At 35.2% G+C, this 6701-nt stretch overlaps 1 protein-coding gene across 3 annotated transcripts in view; it reads left to right on the plus strand.

The window, feature by feature from the left end:
* Positions 1-1106: 1106 nt before the first annotated feature.
* The window catches only part of LOC136832656 (uncharacterized), a 16333-nt gene continuing 10738 nt past the window's right edge, over positions 1107-6701 (plus strand). The window contains exon 1 of one of the 3 annotated variants that reach the window (XM_067093933.1): positions 1107-1225. The gene's annotated coding sequence lies outside the window, so the exon portion shown is untranslated. Of the gene's footprint in view, positions 1226-1999; positions 2321-6701 lie in introns of those variants that run through there. The other 2 variants (XM_067093934.1, XM_067093936.1) reach the window with 2 other exon arrangements.

The raw sequence follows: 6701 nt of genomic DNA on the forward strand, positions 1-6701 counted from the left end.
AAGAGAAAAGTTTAGCTGACCTCATATCTCTCTCTCTCTCTCTCTCTCTCTCTCTCTCTCTCTCTCTCTCTCTCTATATATATATATATATATATATATATATATATATATATATATAGAACATATATATAATACATATATATACACACACGCATATATATATATATATATATATATATATATATATATATATATGTATATACATATACACACACACACATACATATATCTTCATCACTTTAGACAATTTCTGTGTAAACTTCCAGAATCAGGCTGACCCAGTGATAAGACCCAGCTCATTAAATGGTCTAACTATCCGTGCAAACCTAAAATATCAGTGGTATTTGAAAGCCCCTTTTCAAATGAAATCCAGCAGGTGTGAGGGGCTATCCGGTTGGTAAATATGCACAGGTATTGATATTAAATAAAATTACTTATTCTCTTAAACTTAATCTTACATCTGGTTTGACTCACTTCACCCGGCCACCAGCCGCCAAACCCTTCAACATTGATAAGGTTATTATCACCACATAATAATAATAATAATAATAATAATAATAATAATAATAATAATAATAATAATAATAATAATAATAATAATATCTACTGTGTTTATTATTATTATATTTATTATTATTATTATTATGTGAATGGTTGATTTAATTTGGTTTATTAAAATGAAGTATCTCAGTTGTTTTCCTGTAGATTTTAGCTGACACAAACACACATATATATATATATATATATATATATATATATATATATATATATATATATATATATATATATATATATATACTGTATATATATGTGTTTGTCTGATATATATATATTTATATATATATATATGTATATACGAGTATATACATAAAATATGTCTTCATGGTAGGAGAAAAAATTTAAACCAGATAATCCCCACTACCTGCTTAAAAGAAGGAGTAGATTACCTGGAGGACAAAAAATAAGAACTATTTAACTACCTGGCACCTCTGCTGCCTTAGAGCACACATGTGTTACAGGTAGATAAACGAACACATGTATAAAGTCCAGCATTCATCGGCGTTTGCATCAGGTGCGTTACAAATGACTTCAGAGAGAGAGAGAGAGAGAGAGAGAGAGAGAGAGAGAGAGAGAGAGAGAGAGAGAGAGAGCGACGACAGTCACATATTCGACGTGTGGTGTGAATGTGCTGCCTCTTCATGAGTAGTCGTGGCTAGATTTATAGGTATGGAAGTTTACGATAAGTGATGTGAATATACAGGTTATTGTTGATGTATGGGAAGATGGCATTGACGAAGTATTTCCGTGTTTATGATTTAAACTGATCGTCCTTTTGTTCATACTTACGAAGCTTAGAATATTGCATTGTACATTGCAGTCCTTTTGTTTATATCTGCAAAGCGTAGACTATTGTAAAATATAGCGCAGCTCTTTTTTTACGTCTGTGAAACTTCGAATATTGTCCAGCTGTTGTATAGTGCCGTCCTTTTGTTTATACCTGTGGAGCTTAGAGTATTGTACAGTATAGTGCAGTTTTTTTATGCCCGTGAAGCTTCGAATATTGTCAAGCTGTTGTATAGTGCCGTCCTTTTGTTTATACCTGTGAAGCTTAGAATACTGTACAGTATAGTGCAGTCCTTTTGTTAATGCCTGTGAAGCTTAGAATATTATCAAGCTGTTGTATAGTGCAGTCCCTTTGTTTATACCTGTGAAACTTAGAATATTGTACAGTATAGTGCAGTCCTTTTGTTTATGCCTGTGAAGCTTAGAATATTGTACAGTACAGTGCATTCCTTTTGTTTATACCTGTGAAGCTTACATGATAAATTTTATAACGTAATATTTGTCGATTGTTTTTCATTCCATCAATTCTGAGGCTCGGAGAAATGAGATAACTGTTGACCCTTGAACCTTTTCAGCCCTCTTTTTATTTTCAGAATATCAGCATAGTGCAGTTCTTTTGTTTATGCCTGTGGCGCTTCGAATATTTTAGAGTTGTATCACGCATTCCGACGCTCTCTTGTTTTATAATTTATCAAAGTGCCACACTCAACTTGCACCGGATGTTTACCAGATAATGTGACTTGGCGTAGCGATGTGGGTGTTTTCGCGTGAGGTTGGTGATGTTCCTTTATTTACGAAGATCTAAATAATTTTTAAAGTCATGTGTGGGTTATATTCTGTATCTTACGAGTGACAGATTTCTTTGTGACTTTGCGATAATGCAGTTTGAACAAGCAATTGCGCCTTGGGACATAGACGAAACGGAAGGCCGCGGAATGTTGTGATAAGTCCTAGTTTGCTTTGTGAAGGAACTACAGTGAGTCTCGCTTTGCTGTTGCCCTTCCTTTTGTGAGGGAGTTGATTATCTCATAGTGACAACTAATATTTCTTCTCTGCGTTGTGCTATTTTTTCGTGAATAATTCAGTGTATCTCGCTTTACTGCAACCGTTCCTTATAAGCGGGAATTGATTATTTCGTAGTGACAACGAATATACAAAGAATATTTCGTCTTTGCGTCGTGGAACTTTCGTGTTCGAAGAACGAATGTTGGGATTAAAGGACTGGAGAGAGGAAGTGGATTACGTGGACAGATTCATTAGTTTGGTTCGACCAGACACCACTTTATTTTCTCAAGTTTTCTGGCACAAGTGTGGCAATCTTGGTCGTCTTTTCAACGCTGTTTGCATTTTCTGAGAGCTATCAACTTTTTTTTATTTGTCTTATTGGTTGCTTGTTGTAATTTCATCTAAAAATATTTTCAGTATAAAGGTATTGTGAAATTTATTTTTGTATTTGTCGTATTGGAGGTTACCTTTTGTAATTTCATCTAATAATATTTTCAGTGTAAAGGTATTATGAAATTATTTTTTTTATTTGTCGTATTGGTGGTTGCTTGTTGTAATTTCATCTAGAAATATTTTCAGTGTAGAGGCATTCCTATAAAAAGGCAAAATGGTGTCTTTTCTTGAGGGCGAATAACAAGCAGGCCTATCATTTCGTAATATTGTCAAACATTAAACCAGGAATAACTTGCAACCACTTGAGTCATTAAGCAACATTAATTTCTCTCCACTTTTTTTCAAAAATTAAAACATTCTGTTTTAATGTTTTCGTATCTTGAGGATGTATAACAAGCAGACCTATCATTTCGTATACTGTCAAACATTAATCCACAAATAGCTCATAACATTTGAATAATGAAACACATTATTTCCTCTCTAATCCCCCAAACGTTCAAACATTCTATTGATATCATCTACATCACCGAATCCTTAAACCTGCTTCAGAATAGAAAATTCATTGAAAACAAATTGCCGAGATTCCCAGGAAAGGATTTCCATCCATCCTGACTAAATAGGAGAACTCTCTCAGACTCCTACGGGAAAAGTTGCTATCGGATCGTTGCAGGAGATGAGTACGATAACTTAAGGCCATCAAGGTACGATAGCCTGAAGTTGCGTGGTCACTTTCAGATAGATTGCGAGTTTTATGCTTCGTTTGAAGACGTTAATGGGAGACTTCTAGTGATTTTATTTTCTTATCCATTTCGTTTTTTTTAGCGGTGGGCGGGGTTGTTAGAATGTGACTTAATTGGACTTGAAACTGGGTCGTTGAACTAATGTTTCTTGTTAAAGGGATTTCTGTTAATTTCAGAATTATTTTGGGTGCGATGTTTAGTGTATGTGTTATCTAATATTTTATTTTAGTCAGTACCAAAGATAAGAAATTAAATTGAAAAATTAGGCTTAACCACAAAGTACAGAATCCTTAAAAAAGGAACAAGGCTTGGTATTTCCTTAAGAAAACTCTCCAATTAAAGAACTATTAATATAAACACTTTGATGTCTAAAACACAGCTGTTGGCGTTTGTTATAGTTTCTTTATTTCTAATCTTTTCATTTAGTGAGGAGTGCTGCCTGTATTTGTACCTATGAATACTTGATTTTCTGGGCTTGGCGTATAGCCACAGTAGATTCGGAGAATTATAGATTAATCCGTCTCTGTGGGATTGAATGTAGAAAGAGTTTTCGGAGATCGTCAGACTACTCCTCACAAATTCCTAACTACTCACACATAAACACACACGCATACACACTAAAAGGCCTCATCTTCCCAATGTATCAATCTTGTCTCTCTCAAAATCTAATAGATTGCTGGCTGTCTCGAGACCTACCTTTGGTCAAGCTTTCGTTAAAATCTATGTACAAGTTTTTGAGTATTCTTATAAAAAAAGACGAATAGACAGGCGAGCCATGTCAAAATATAGACTCCTGAAGAGAGGCGAAAACATCGAAAAAGTACTAAGATTCTGTCATTTTAAAACATGTCGCTTTCAAAGTGAAGTTGTGGTTCTGCATTTCTGTTAATTTTGTGAAACCACCAAACCTTACCTTACCCTACAGACCTTACAGTTCGTTAGGGTTGCCCCAGGTCCCTCAGTGTGAGGCACCTCTGATGTATACCAGAGAATTGCTAATGCATCTTCCGGTATATTTTGCATCTTCCAATCTTGGATGGTCTGGGATGCAGCTTAGATATTTGTCGAGCTTATTCTTAAACACATCTACGCTCACTCCTGATATGTTTCTCAGATGAGCTGGTAACGCATTGAATAATCGCTGCATTATCGATGCTAGTGCGTAGTGGATTAATGTCCTGTGTGCTGTCCTTAGTTTTCCTGGTATAGTTTTGGGCACTATTAATCTACCTCTGCTTGCTCTTTCTGATATTTTTAGCTCCATGAGACAGAGAGACAGAGAGAGAGAGAGAGAGAGAGAGAGAGCAAATCATACACGAACGGGGGCACGGGGGACGACCTCATAAAACGAGATAAAAGAGAGGCAGACTAAAAGAAAGGAGAGAGAGAGAGAGAGAGAGAGAGAGAGAGAGAGAAGAAGCAAATCAAACGCGAACGAAGGCACAGAGGACGCCCCCATAAAATGAGATATGGCACTGGAGCCAGATATAAAACACAAAATTCTCCAAATTCTTCACAGTTTAACCGTCCCCTGGTGCCGCTCCCTACCCCTCCCCCCTGACCCTGCGGGGTGGGGGTCGTGATAGAGAGCCCCCCAACCCAAACTGATCAAATATTGACTCAGAAAACATCGCCAGACCTCCAAGGACCTTTAAGGATTCGGGTTTATTTTTATGGTAAGAGCCTCGCTTGAAGTACTACTTGTCCTCCCGTCGGAAATCACGCGCGATTTGTTTTAGAAGGGGAGGAAGGGAGGGGTTTGAGGGCGCGCGCGCGCGCTCTCTCTCTCGAGGAGTTTTCGAAGATAATAGGTTTTTCATTTTTTTTCTACTGTTGTTTTGTCTCCCCCGCTGCGTTGTTTCGTAAACTGCATCAAAATTCTTTCGAAGATAGTTGCTTTACTTATGTTTTTTTTCTAGAGAGTTTCTCTCTTTCTTTCTCTCTCTCTCCATTCTTCTCTCTCTTTTGCTGTGTTTTTTCTTATAAATTCCTGGGTTTTTGTATACACTGCATCAAGAAATTTTTCTCTCTCTCTCTCTTGCTACTGTGTGTATGTGTCTTTTTTTTTATTTTTCTTATAAATATCAGGGATATTTTATAAACTGCATCAAGAAACTTCTCTCTCTCTCTCTCTCTCTCTTTAGCTGTGTGTGTGTGTTTTTTCCCTATAAATACCAGGGATATTTTATAAACTGTGTGAAGAACCTTTCAAAGATAACTTTTTTATTTTCGTTATTATTCTTTGTTACTGGTGGTTTTTCTCTCTATTGCTTTATTATATTTTTATTTGTTATATTTTGTTTTATAAACTGCAATTACAGTAGGGTACTTTACTGACACGTATGACAACAGCACTCCTTACATTCAAACAATTTTATATGTCAATGGGGATGTATATAAAATTTGTCAAGCAGTGTGTTTTGTGTGTGTGTGTGTGTGGGAAGGGGTGAAGTATAATATTTGGTTATAATTCCCGAACAACGTCAGAAATGTGACCAGTCCGAAGCGTTATTGAGTTTCATTTGTCCTTGATATAATTCCAGTGTGAATTTTTTATTACATTACAAATCTGTCAAATGCCAACATGTTCCTCTCATCATTTTGAATTACCTTCGTGTTGCAATCACTTTTGTTTCTTAAATAGACGGGTTTAGGTTTACCTCGCCTGTCAGTGTCCTCAAAATACTGACGGTTTTTTGAGTGATATCACGGTATTAATCAACTGTTATCCTTGAGAGCCAATAGGAAATGCTTACAAAGAATTTCCTGGATGTTATTAATACCTGAATGGTGATTTTCTTTTTTTCTACTCTAGTTTAATTTAGTGGCAGACATGTTTCCCTTTTTGAGTAGAAGACAATCTGTACACACAGACACACACGCACACATACATACATACATACATACATACATACATATTATATACATATATATATATATATATATATATATATATATATATATATATATATATATATATATATATATATATATCTTAAGTCAGTTTGTTGTACAATTTTCAATTTTATCTTGTCTGCATTCGTAATTATTTCTTTTTTATACAACACACACACACACACACACACACACACATATATATATATATATATATATATATATATATATATATATATATATATATATATATATATATATATATAGAGAGAGAGAGAGAGAGAGAGAGAGAGAGAGAGAGAGAGAGAGAGAGAGAGAGAGAGA

Source organism: Macrobrachium rosenbergii, chromosome 50 (assembly GCF_040412425.1).
Source record: "Macrobrachium rosenbergii isolate ZJJX-2024 chromosome 50, ASM4041242v1, whole genome shotgun sequence".
NCBI classification, from domain to species: Eukaryota; Metazoa; Arthropoda; class Malacostraca; order Decapoda; family Palaemonidae; genus Macrobrachium; species Macrobrachium rosenbergii.